Consider the following 12,739-nt stretch of genomic DNA (forward strand, 5'->3'; position numbering starts at 1 on the left):
TATTTTTTAATTTACTTCTTTTACTATTCATTTTGTTTACGTTGTTTTATGCTGATGCAGGTGACTATATGTGACGTCACTTGTTTGCGATTGGTTACAATTTGGCTCAGGACGTTCTGTTCTAGCCGCGCTCTCACAATACACCACGAGATGGCGCCGTCATCATTTCTATGACGTCACAAGATCATACTACTGTACTTTTAAAACGCTTTCTGTCGTTTTTTTACACCCCACTTTGAGTCAGGTGTCATTGTAAAGAGGATTTTTTACGGTGCTTTTGAGTCAAATCATGTGTTTCAGGTCTATTAAAGCTCCAACTTCCGAACCTGTCCATGCTAATTAATCGTGACGTCAGCACTAAACCCAGTTAGCATCGCTAATGTAATTGCAATGGGGCGTTAGCATCGCGCTAGCGACAAGAGCTGCTGACGACATGGCGGAAACAACCCGCGTTTAGGCTTAGGGAAGGAGCCTTCCCATTGACCGAGAGGGTGAGCGTTCTCCCCGGGGCTAACACAGGTGCTCCTCCGCTTGTTTCCCCCGGTGCTCTCCGCCCCTCTGCCGCCGCTCATTCGCTCCTCCGAGCGGCCCGGATGTGGCGCACAGGAGGAGAGCAGCTCCCCGAGACCCAACATGGCGCCGCTGGCTCACACGTAACGTTACCCGTCGCCGCTGTCACCACAACCGTATAGGAGAGAACCAGACCAAGCGACGGGACATGTGAGCTCTTCCACCCCGGCGACGAGCAGGTGAGTGCCGGTGTGTGTTTGGATTCCATTTTGAGCGACTATAGTGGATGGAAGGTTGATGGTGGTGGAGGAGGAAAAGTGGGGGGGAAGCGTAGCGAACGCTCGCCGGCGGGAAAGGCAAAGCTCTCCTCGGCTTCATGTGTCGGAACAACCGGGGTTTGACTTGGCTCGGACCGGGCCGTGGCGACTGGAAGGGAGCTGTCATTTGTGTGGCCGCAGCGTGTGTTGTTGTCATGGCTGTCAGCTCCATCGCCGCTCATCGGCCGCTGTCCTTGGTAGTGAAGCGGGTGGGCATCGCACACACACACGCGCACACACACACACACACCCCGTTCTGGATGGGAATGCGTGTTTTTGCTGCATTTTGCATGCGTTTTTCTTGCTCCCGTCGAATGCATTGCAAATAATCTGCTTTAGCCTCCTATGAGTTATTTGATCTTCTCCCACTGCACTACTTGGCTATTTCTGCAACACTCCTACTGTATGTCAAGCTTGAGACGTGGTATACACGCACACACACATGCACTCAGCCTTCAGTGTGTGTTAATGTAGGGCAGGTAAATAACGGGCGGCAGATGTGCTGCTTTTCAAGTTCACTGTGGCTGTGGGATTAGGAATAGTGTAGTGGAGAGGAAAATTAAAAGTGTTGATCTAGCCGGGGTTCCCCCCCCCCCCCCTCTCCCGCTTGTAAGCTCATAATCGCCCCGGGCGCAAACACTGCCCTAATGGAGGTAATAATAACTAAACACCTAGTCCACAACACCTTCATCGCCAGTCGGACGTGCCAGTTGTTTGATTTGGGCCTTTATTTGTGGCATTGTAGCGTGACCTTGTGTTTCCTTAGAGTGGAAAGAGGGCTTGTGCAAATTAGAGTGACTGTATTTCCTCAAATAGTAGACGTCACTATTATTGACAAAAGGTGTCATTCCACTTAAAACAAATAAATGCCTCCCTCAGTTAGACTTATGCTTCATTTTGCTAGTCTTATACTGAATTGTTAGCAACCATCAGATGGCCTTAAAAAAAAAAAGATTACAATGATTAAATGTTTTAATCATAATTAATCGCATGACTTCACTAGTTAACTCACGATTAATCACAAATTTTATATCTGTTCTAAATGTACAATAAAACAAATCTAGGTTGTCATACTCTTGTTAACAAATGTGGGAAAAAATGTTAAACTAATAGAAATAGTTAAAATAGATTTTTGACATCTATAGCCGTCAATGGCAGTGAATGAGTTAATAGGTTCTATGCAGCCCCTTTAGTCTAAATATGGCATTCTGGTTAATATTGCGTTAGCGGAATATGAGTTAAGCAACTATGATGTCATCTTCAGTCGACAGCAAGTGGCAAAATGGCCGCCCCCTGAGATGGATGAAAACAGCTGGATTTTGTTTCATAACTCATATTCCAAAAATGTCATATTAATCAGAATGTCGCGTTTAGACTAGTGAGGTCACATATAAGATATTATTGTCGAGAAATGTTTAAGGTTGACTTCACCTTTAACCTTTATTTTTCCAGTTAAGGCAATTGAGAACAGATTTTTATTTGCAATGTCATCCAGGCTAGCAAGATAATTTTACTAATGTACCATTGTCAGGTTTATACTGGGGTGAATGATTTTGAAAAGTAATCCTGATTTTTATTTCCCCCTCAATATTATGAGTGCAAATTAATATGCAATTATTTTTTCATGGTCTTCTTCACTGTAGTAATAATCTGTATTACGATAAACAATATCAGATTTATTTTACATACTGTAAATGTTTTGGTCTTATACTAAAATAAAGGCAAAAAAAAATATTAAAATGAAAAAGTTTATTTATACTTCAATTGGAGTTGTTAACTTACTAAACACTTTGTCTTGCAATCTTTTATTATGACAACTTCACAAAATTCTACCAAACAAATGTGGCGTTAAATTTAACAAATCTGATTACAACAAAAATGCAAACAGAGATCTCTGGCTGAACATTAAATCACAATTACAATATTGGAGGGGGCGGGGGGGGGGTGTAATTTAGATTATTTTTCAAAATCGTTGAGCCCTACTGTAGACTCATTCAGCCACAATGCTTGTTTTTGTGTTTTAATGAGATGAAACATCGTTGATTGTGTCAAACAGACATATTGATGGCAGCCAGCCTGCCGTTCCCTCATTGACCATAAATTCAAGTGTGACATATGGCGCCGTTTAATCAACGTAACATGATACGCTCGTTAAACCTGGTAGCACACGCCTGCTCCTTCGGTGCTCGCTAATGACCGCTAACTACATTCGAAGGCTTTCTATCATATAAACATGTTTCAATATTATGAATATCACATTTTTGGGTCGTGGAATCTATTTCTTTTAATTATGATCAAACCGAAAAAACATTTCAATTATAGTCGTGCTCTCTACTTTTTAAAAAATATTTAATTGCCTCTATTAATAAATATATCCCAAAATACTGATTCCCATCCTCATTTTCCAACATTTCCTTTAAAAAGTGGCTTATAGGTGATTTGATTGGGAAAGAATGCAAGAAAGTTTGTCAAAAACACCGGTTTCCCACCAAAAAGCGGAAGAACGCATTTTTGTGAAAAGAAACACGTCAAGCAGATGCAAATATATATTTTTTCGCTTTAATGACACCTCAAACTACAAAACTTCCGTATGTTGGTTCCAGTAAACGGTTGGATTGTAATTGACGAATATAGACGTCCACGGCAGTAAATAAGTTAATTTAGAAATACAGTCAAGACATTCTTTTTTTTTTTCTTTTTTTTTTTCTTTTTCTGGAGAGCTCAGTATTGTTCATTCGGTAATTTTACCGATTTGACATGTCATCATCATTGCTCTTTTTTATTATTCTTATTTTTATTCTTATTTTTATTTATTTATTTTTATTTTTTTTATTTAAAATTTTATTTTTTTTAATTTAATTTATTTTTATTTTTTATTTTGTATGTGCATGTGCGTGCGTGTGAGTGTGTAATTCATTAATTCACCTAAAACCTATTAAAAAAATCCCATACCGTTCACCTAAACCGAACACTTCAGAACCCAGCCAGAGCCGCGAGGCCGTCAGGAGACCCGAGGAAGGACCAAAGTCAAGACATTCTTAATGCATAACAATTTAGCTTTTCTTAAAAAAATAGGGACAATTTTTTAACCTATAGTGTGTGATTACAACTGGAAAATATGAAATTATCTGGGTCACAGCAAATTTGTGAACAAAAGTGATTGCTTCTTGGTAGCATGCAGAGATTTACATAATAATCAAACGCTCCAGGGAATGCCACAGCCTACACTACTCATATGGCTCATAACAACTTCAACCCATCCTATTCTGCAGACTGTACATTTTATCCACCATTTCTGGATACTTAGCCATCATCTATTTTTGGTGTCCGCGGTTGCTCACAGTAAATTACATAAGACGGAGTCACACAGTGAATAATTTCACCAGGAGGAGGAAGTCGGCAGTTGTGCATACCGCCGCCGCCGCCGCTGCTTCCGTTACATCATCCGTAGCGGCATCTTTTGAGATGCTAGAGTGCTTACCTGTGACAGTTTGGAGCCTCTCCCAAAAGCCAGCTGGCAGCCTTGCACCGGTCGCGTGTTTTTTTGCAAATTAGGCGCCAACCTTTACAGATGACACTTGGCATGGGCGCGGATAGCCTGTAGAGGCAGATGAGGACAAGGGGAGGAGCTTGTAAGGACTGAGGAGGAAGATGAGGTGACTTTGCCTGTGAAGACGTACTCTTATATTAGTTACATGTGCAACTAGGGATGTCTTAAATCTCAGTTTTTCAGACCAAAGTACTCATTGATACCGATTACCAATACCGCTAGTACTTTTGAGGAGAACTTTCTCAATGTCAGATTTTTTTGCCTTAAGTATCAATGACTGGTGTCGGCAGCATCCACGAGTACCTGATACTGTACCTCAAAATACTGACACAGTACCTCGTTTTTTTTTTTTTTTTTTTTTTTTTTACCAATTATTAGTGGTCAAGGACGCTAATGACGATTTTTGGAGCCCATATTGATTTTCACTAAAAGGGGAAATATTGCCATCAAAATTTGAAAAAAAAAAACAAACTCCAGCTCTTATTTTTGGGGGGAATTTTAAAGCTTATGTTTAGTGAATTACTTTCAGGGTTCATAAAATATTGCAGTTTAAAAAAAAATCTTAGTCAATAGACATCTTTTGTTTTAAAAATCTAACAAAAAGTTCCAGGATCTCCCAGGGTGCATGTTTTCAAAAGTTAAATAACTTAAAGCAATTGTTTTCTACAGTAAATAAAGTATTCCAAAATTTCAAAATATCTGAAGTGTTAATTTTTTTTTTTTACTTATCTTAGTTTTAATTTCAAACAAAAACAGAAAGTGCAGCGAGGTGGGGTCAGCAGCGTCTCTGAAAATTTAAACAATTCATTCCCTGAAATAAACACTTAAAAAATGTTACTATCGGCCATACGAGTCTTCAAAATCACCGATGCCGATATTCGTCAAAATACTGAATATCGGCGCCGATAATTGGTCTATCCTTACAACCAACATTCAGCTTTCCATGGGTAGAAAAAAAAGTAATGGCCTCACCCAGGGCATAATTATTTTTTTTTTAAATAGAAACAAGCAATGGCGTGTCGGCGATTCACGTCAGTTGTTCACCAAAATGGCTGCACCTGCTAAAACAACAGTATTGCGAGTGCGGAGTTGTTGACAACAAGTTCTCATGTGAATGTTTACGTTTGAATTTCACATTTGGGATTTGCTGGTCAAGACTCGCATTCATAGCTAGCTTGAGATGTAAATGAAACCACGTGACAACCAGAGGAGCTGTCTACGAATGGAAAAACAAGCATTGCAATGTTAGCACGCTAGCGCTAAACGGAAAAATAGGATAATATGGGTGGAAGCCATTTTGAAGTTTTCTGTTTTTCGACACTGTACCTCAAGAGAATACCAATTTTCATCATTTTCTGTATTCAGCGCACACACACTGACACAGAAAGACTTAGAGACACATAACCTAAATCCTCTTCACATTTCTCCGCTCAATGAGGCTGTTCTACTTCTTCTGGCAGTGTGTGTGTGTGTGTGTGTGTGTGTGTGTGTGTGTGTGTGTGTGTGTGTGTGTGTGTGCGTGCGTTTTGCTGAGGAGGCCCAGTGAAGCCTGAACATCCCAGCTCTGCCTTGGGGCCTCGGAGCGCCGCATCTGCCTCAGCTGCCCGACTCGCCTGACCCTTCAGGCTGAGGCTGTTGTATTTATATATATATATATATATATATAGATTTTTTTTTTTTTTTTAGTCAGCTGGTGAATTGTTGAGTGTTAGCAGGCTTCCTTGTTGTGTTTCGTGTGTCCAGACTTGACCATTCTTAACCAAGTCTTATTTCTTTAATTGTCTCTATTTATTTTGATTATTTCATTGATTTATGTTAATGTATATTTAATTTGTCAGCCAGTGAATTGCGCCGCCTCATTTTGAATTTCCCATTTTTTTTCATTTGAGTAATTAATTAAATATTTTTTTCAATTCCATGCAAAGTGAATTCAGATATTTATTTCTAAATACAGTCTGTGTTTGAAGATAGCTGCTTAATTATTGCAAATTTTCGCTATTTCAGTTTTTCTGATTCTTTTTTTTTTTTTTCTTTCTCAAGCCTCTTCCTCGTTTGCTTTCATGTGCACGGACTCGACCAGCCAGCGCCTAAGTCCAGTTTAATCGCCTTTTAAAGCGATACCTGTTTGGAATGGGCCGGGCCGGGAAAGCCAATTGCTTCGGCGTCTGCTCCTTCAATCACTTTCTGCTGCTTTATTAACACCAACGAATGCCAGTTTGAATCACCTGCGCATGTTCAACAATGTTTTGTCTCGACTGCGCCCGCCCCAACGTTAGACATGAAAAGTCATTACTAGCACAATTAGTTTGATTGTGAATGAATAATGTAGACTGTAGCGGTAACCACGCCCAAAACTAACCTCGCCAAGGAGGAGAAACCAGTCCAACAGGGTAAATCTCTTCAAAACATTGATTGCAAAAAATACAGATAGATTTTTCATATACAGAATTTCCATATTGAAAACGGCTTTGCGCTTTAGTCACACGCTTACTCGGTAAACAACTACAGCGCAGATCAGCCTCTGAGCAGGCGACGCCATGGCTAATGATGCACTTTTGGCAGTGTGGTATGTAAAACTTGTTTTTGGAGCACAATTCTCACACTTCAAACTGTTAGTGTTGCACTCGTCTGCATTCATTTTGCTAAAATGACAAACTATCAATGTTGTATTTTTCTCAAAAAGAAAAGATGCAAGCTGTTATTTACTATTAAATGTTATTCAATTTTTTTTTTTAATTTATCATTTTTATTATTTGAGAATCTTGATGTCACTTTGAGCAGTCTTCCAAAAAAAATGGATAGAAAAAGAGTTAAGAGTTGGTCATTTTTATTGTAATGTATACATTATTTTGAGAGTCTTTCATTTATTGGAAAATTCACTGATGATAGTTTCCTAAAAAGAAGACAAATTGGTGTTGTACTTACTTAAAAAGAAAAGATTTAAGCTGATTTATAACAGTAAGTAATATTTTTTTTTAATTAATGTTTTATTTCTTGCATTTATTCAATTTACTGCTATTAGTTTTCAGTCTTGTTTTAGTGTTTGCGCTAAAGAAATATATTTATCTATACATTTTGTTCCACTGTTATACCCTTAAATTAAAAAAAAGCAAAGTACCGGCATGTACTGAAATGTGATTGTTTCATGTGTCGTTACACTCCTGATAGATTTTTAGCGTTTGTTCTTTTGTTCTCAGGAAATTCGTTTAGGGGCTCTTTAGAGCTGCTAAATTGATTGTTACACGTGTTCAGTACCATAAAACAGATCCCAGGTCAGCATCTTTATGTTCCGCTCTACTAAGCGTGTCACGAGTGCCATGTTGGCCTTTCTTTTTTTTTTCCCTAAAATTCAAATTTCCTTGTTTTGCCCACACAAGGAATTAGAGTGTAGGAAGACTCACGCATCCCGAAGGAATAAGTCAGCGCAGACGCTGTTTTGTTCTGCGATTTGAGATCAGTCAGGTGGAATTGCATCAAAGCAAACCTGAATAAGGATATTCATTAAGGCTTGGCGTGATTCATTACAATCTCCCCCGCAACCCCCCCCCCCCCCCCCCCCGTCTCCGTAACCCAGCGGGTAGAAAGCGCTTCAAAGGGGAAGCGTGTGGTCTGAGAGTTACTTACATCTTCTCCATCAGACATACACGCAACATCCGCCATGAGCTCGTTAGACATTGATATGGCCGGGTTCAAATGTCACAACTGGGGGCTGTTGTGACATTTGAACCTGGCCCAAAAAATACACCCCTTTTATGGTTACAGGAGATGAAATGCTATCAAAATGTCACAATTATAGTGAGCAATAAAATCAGGGTTATCGCCATGTTGCTAACAGAAATGCTAATGGAGGGGAGTGGTGTTAATAAAAAATAAATACAGTCTAATGTGAATTTTAAAAAAAAGTCAGTATAAAGAGACTGTAGAAACAAACTTATATTGGAAAATGTCGAACAATTAATGTTACACTAGCGCACGAATGTTAGGGAAAAAAAGAAAAATATTTGAAAAAATACAAACTTACTAGAATAGACAAAACCTTAGATAATACAGAATAACAGACAAAAAGTACAGATGCTGAAAAAGAAAAATACATAATACACAAGCTCCACCAATATTCAACTAATTATGCACAAATACAAAAAAAGATATAACAATATAAAATACTAGACAAGAAACAGCTATTTCAATAAATATCAAACGTTTTTTTTTAACATAAAATGAGAATTATTTGGCAAAAGAAATTATGAAAGTTACACGACTATTAGGGAAAAAATACCAAAATACTTCAAAACAATTACAAAATAATAGATGAAAATAAAAACAATTAGAAATAAAGTACGTGTCCCATAATATAAATAATAAGAAAAATAGAAAAAATAAATATATTGGGGAAATTCACAAAAATTAGAAAACAAGCAAAAAATACTGAATATTAGATGAAACAGGACATCATTTTCAATTGGACGTTTAACTAATTGCTGTAACAGGAAGACGTCACAAATTGTTATTTTTGGCATCACTAGTAGTAACACCAGCACTTTGAGGCATTTGGCTTATCGTTATGTTGTTGTGTTCCCCTCTGCAGCCAAAGAGCTGCCATCCGGCCTAAATATAGCTCGCAAGCCGGACCATCGCGTAGATAAGCGTGTGTGTGTGTGTGTGTGTGTGTGTGTGTGCGTGTCGTGACACTTGTAGCATCTTAACGTATACCGACAAAAACCTCCGGCAGTCTCCTTTAAGGCACTTACACACTGCCCTGGGTTTGTGCAGCACCCACCACCGGCAAGGACAGCACGATGATCATTATTTGGCACTGGTTGCCAGGGCAACCGAAAGGGAAGTAGCCTGGTGCCTTTTCCAGCTGGTTTGGATGTAAATCTGGCGCACAAATCGGCAATATCTGTTACTATTACAATGGAAATCCCTTACTTTATAAGGATCAAATGTGATACAAGTGATACTATAGCCTATTTAATTTTAAGCCCACATTTTTGTAGTAAAAATCACAAAAATGTACGTACTGTACAGCTACGCCCAAATATCTTATTGTTTTCACTCGGCCACGATCTCTCCTATTGGATTATCCAAGATGTGAAATTGATGCATAATTGAAAAATTTTCAGTGCAGAGCGGTTCCGACACGGCTCGGTGTTGTTCGGCGACAGTGATAAGCGCAGTGTGAAAAGGCTTTTAGCCTCCTTTCTGCTATGTGTGATTTTCAGTGCGAACACGCAAACTTTCTGCATGTACGCGCGAGTGAAGATTACAGCCTAAGACCTTGTGATGTCGGTTGCTAATGACGTCGCGCAAAACGTTAGCGCAGATGCGGCTGCTGAATAGATGAAAGCGGTTATCCAGTGACACAGCTGTGCCCTCTTTGATGCTCTGGCATGAAACAGCAGGAAATGAGCGCCGCTAAGGGACGGCGGTACACACACAAAAAAGAAGAGAAAAAAAAAGATGCAAGCTGATGTGCATGGCATGCTAGTAGTGCTCTGTAGCCGGCAGCTGCACGCTCATCAAGTCAGCCGCACATTATGTTGATAGCTAGCGTTCACTGTCTCCCTTGCTCTCACGCTATTAGCACACAGTATGAAACAGCCCATTTCATTAGCATTAGCATGACTATGTTGATAAGCATAAGGTCACCAACTAACTACAGTGGATTTGGAAGAAATTAAGAATCACCATCATCATCATCATTGATTGCTTTCCACCAGGTTGCTTTCTCATATGTAAAATAATTCTAATAAATTGTGTGTTTTCTAGGGGTGTGCAAAAAAATCGATTCTCATAAGAATTGCGATTTTCATTTAGTACGATTCAGAATTGATTTTAAGTGTCCCAAAATCGATTTTATTTGAATAATTTTACATTGACTTACCTTTGTCTGTGTGTGCCTTTATTTGGAGCGCTGTTCATGTTGTACCCGATTTGGCCACTTAGGGGCAGTGTGGTTCTACGAGGTCTAATACACTGTTAAGTTGTAGCCACATTAAAAAGTAGAAGGAAAAAGTCACAATCAAGTTATTCCAATAAAAGTTCTTTTTTTGTAGCGTGGAGCCGTTCTTTTGAGTGATAAAAGTGCTGCAAGTAGCGCGCTAATTAGCATTAGCGAGTCAGACTGGAGTAGATCGTTACAATTCCTTGCACATCTATAGATTGAAGCAAAAATCATTGTCAATCAAATCATTTTGAATCATATATCGTTTCTTATCGAAAATCGATTCTGAATCGAATCGCAGGCCCAAAAATCGGAATCGAATCGTGAGACATTCAAAGATTCCCACCCTTAGAGTTTTCCCTTCCATGCTACTCGCTTTGGTATCAACAATATTTAAACATACTTTGAAATTGAAGCAGACTTTTTGTTGCCCATCGACGGTGCAACTACAAACCAATTCTAAATTACTGAGGAAGTTAATCCCCCATCTTGGGAACTGCCACCATAGCCTCTTCTTGCTCCTTAGTTCGGATTCGCACACATTGGCGCACACAACCGCGTTGGGACTCTACGTGGCCCTAATCCTGACGTGTTATTTCGGCGCATCGGTCGTGTGAAGTCATGTGGACCGGTATGAGTCTGCCGGTCTGATGAGAACATCCCTGCTGGGAACCTCAGACCGGAGGGTCACATTGGGCCTGTAACTCCATAGTAGTACTCACAAATGTAATATAAGATTCAGAATCAAGAGGAGCTCATTGATTAGAAGATGGCTACATATCTGATGCACCTGACACCATATGATCGCCAGGATGCCGGAAATCGTTTAGCTCCCAGCTTTTTCTAAGTTTTAGTATTCATCCCAGCCAATACTTAGAGATAGACCAATATGGTTTTTGCAGGGCCGATACCGATTATCGGTAGGAGGCCGATAACCGATATTTGAAGCCGATATCCATTGTCAGTAAAAAAAAAAAAAAAAAAAAAAGATGTCTTAAAGCATTTTTATTGAACAATGTTTATTGAATAATTTTTCCGACTTTTCGAAATGGAGAATGTTTTTTTTTTTATCTTACAAAACGTTCAAGGAGCTCCCAAGGTTATCAGTATGTCTTAAAAAGTTAATTGGAAACTTAAGCAAGTAAATACCATAGCTCGCTATCATTTTCTACACTCTAAAAACAGTTGGGTCAAAAATAACTCAACTATGGGTCAAAAATGGACTGATCCTCTACTAGGGTCAATTTGACCCAACTTTGAGTCAAGAAATGGGTCTTTTGGTGTCAAACAACTCATAAATATTGGTCAGATGCTTTACTTGTGTCAAAAAATTGGGTCATTTTGTATAAAACAACCCAGAAAGTTGGGTCAAATTTACCCATAAAGTGGATCAGTCCGTAATTGGGTTACTTTTGACCCAACTGTTTTTAGAGTGTACAGTAAAAAATTTACCTGAAATCTTAAACTTTCATATTTCTTTGTTTTAATGTCGACCAAAAACAAATGGTTCTGAAGGTTCCCAGGGTCAGTAGCATCTCTTATAAGTTAACTGAAAATTGAAATAAATAGCTACCTGAGAATCATTTTTTTTTAGATTTAGCTTTTTCAATTTTCGTCAATTAATAATTATTGGTCCATCCCTACTGTTTATCTATCTTCATTAGGGTCACCAATGTCTTGGTTTTTAGAAAGAAGACAAAAAAAGTTCCACAAGCAAGGAACTACTGAAAAATGATGACTGTGACTACGCCAGACTCTTTGGACCTTGCAGTCTTAAAACCAGAAAAGCAGTAGTAAAGGAATTGAGTGGCTTTCCGAGTACTATTTAGTGACGGGTATGTCCTCAAGTGATGCCCCTTCCCGCTACACACGATGAATAATGTACGTCAGTTCACAGTGCTTCCTAAAATAACTGGAAATAAGTCACGAGAGCACACACCGCTCTTTTTTTTTTCTTTTTTTTCTTCTCGGCCGTGAAATGTCACGTCCAGTCCAAACCAGAGCCGCCGCCAAACCAGCTTGTCCCTTCCAGGCTCGTCAAGCCGTCAAAGCCGAAGCAACGTTAGGACCACCTGAGCAAAGCGCAGCTGAAGTCGTAACAGGCGGTGGCCTTGGAAGTGGCCTTTGAAGGCAACCGGCTCGGCGCTCGTCTCCCCGACCACTCGTGTCATAAATATTTCCGCCTGTTCTTGTGGCTCGGAGAGCCGGCGAGGATTAAAAGAGCATCTTTTCTCACAAAGAAAACATGCACTTCAAATTTAAAAGGCCACTTTGCAAAGACGCTAGAGCTAATGCATCAGTCATCCCTGCTAGCTTGATGGGTTGTTAATTCAAATTTGAAGCGGTTGCACAGATAACGGAAACGTTGATGTTAGCTCGTCCTCTTTTGACAGTAAAATTAACCCTGGCGAACCCAAG

At 39.4% G+C, this 12,739-nt stretch overlaps 1 protein-coding gene across 2 annotated transcripts in view; it reads left to right on the forward strand.

The window, feature by feature from the left end:
* The first annotated feature begins 294 nt into the window (after positions 1-294).
* Positions 295-12,739, forward strand: part of pak5 (p21 protein (Cdc42/Rac)-activated kinase 5) — a 56,200-nt gene continuing 43,755 nt past the window's right edge. Inside the window, exon 1 of one of the 2 annotated variants that reach the window (XM_077552470.1) lies at positions 295-759. The gene's annotated coding sequence lies outside the window, so the exon portion shown is untranslated. The remainder of the gene's footprint in view (positions 760-12,739) is intronic. The other variant, XM_077552469.1, reaches the window with a different exon arrangement.

The sequence above is a fragment of the Vanacampus margaritifer genome, chromosome 19 (genome assembly GCF_051991255.1).
Source record: "Vanacampus margaritifer isolate UIUO_Vmar chromosome 19, RoL_Vmar_1.0, whole genome shotgun sequence".
Lineage (NCBI taxonomy): Eukaryota > Metazoa > Chordata > Actinopteri > Syngnathiformes > Syngnathidae > Vanacampus > Vanacampus margaritifer.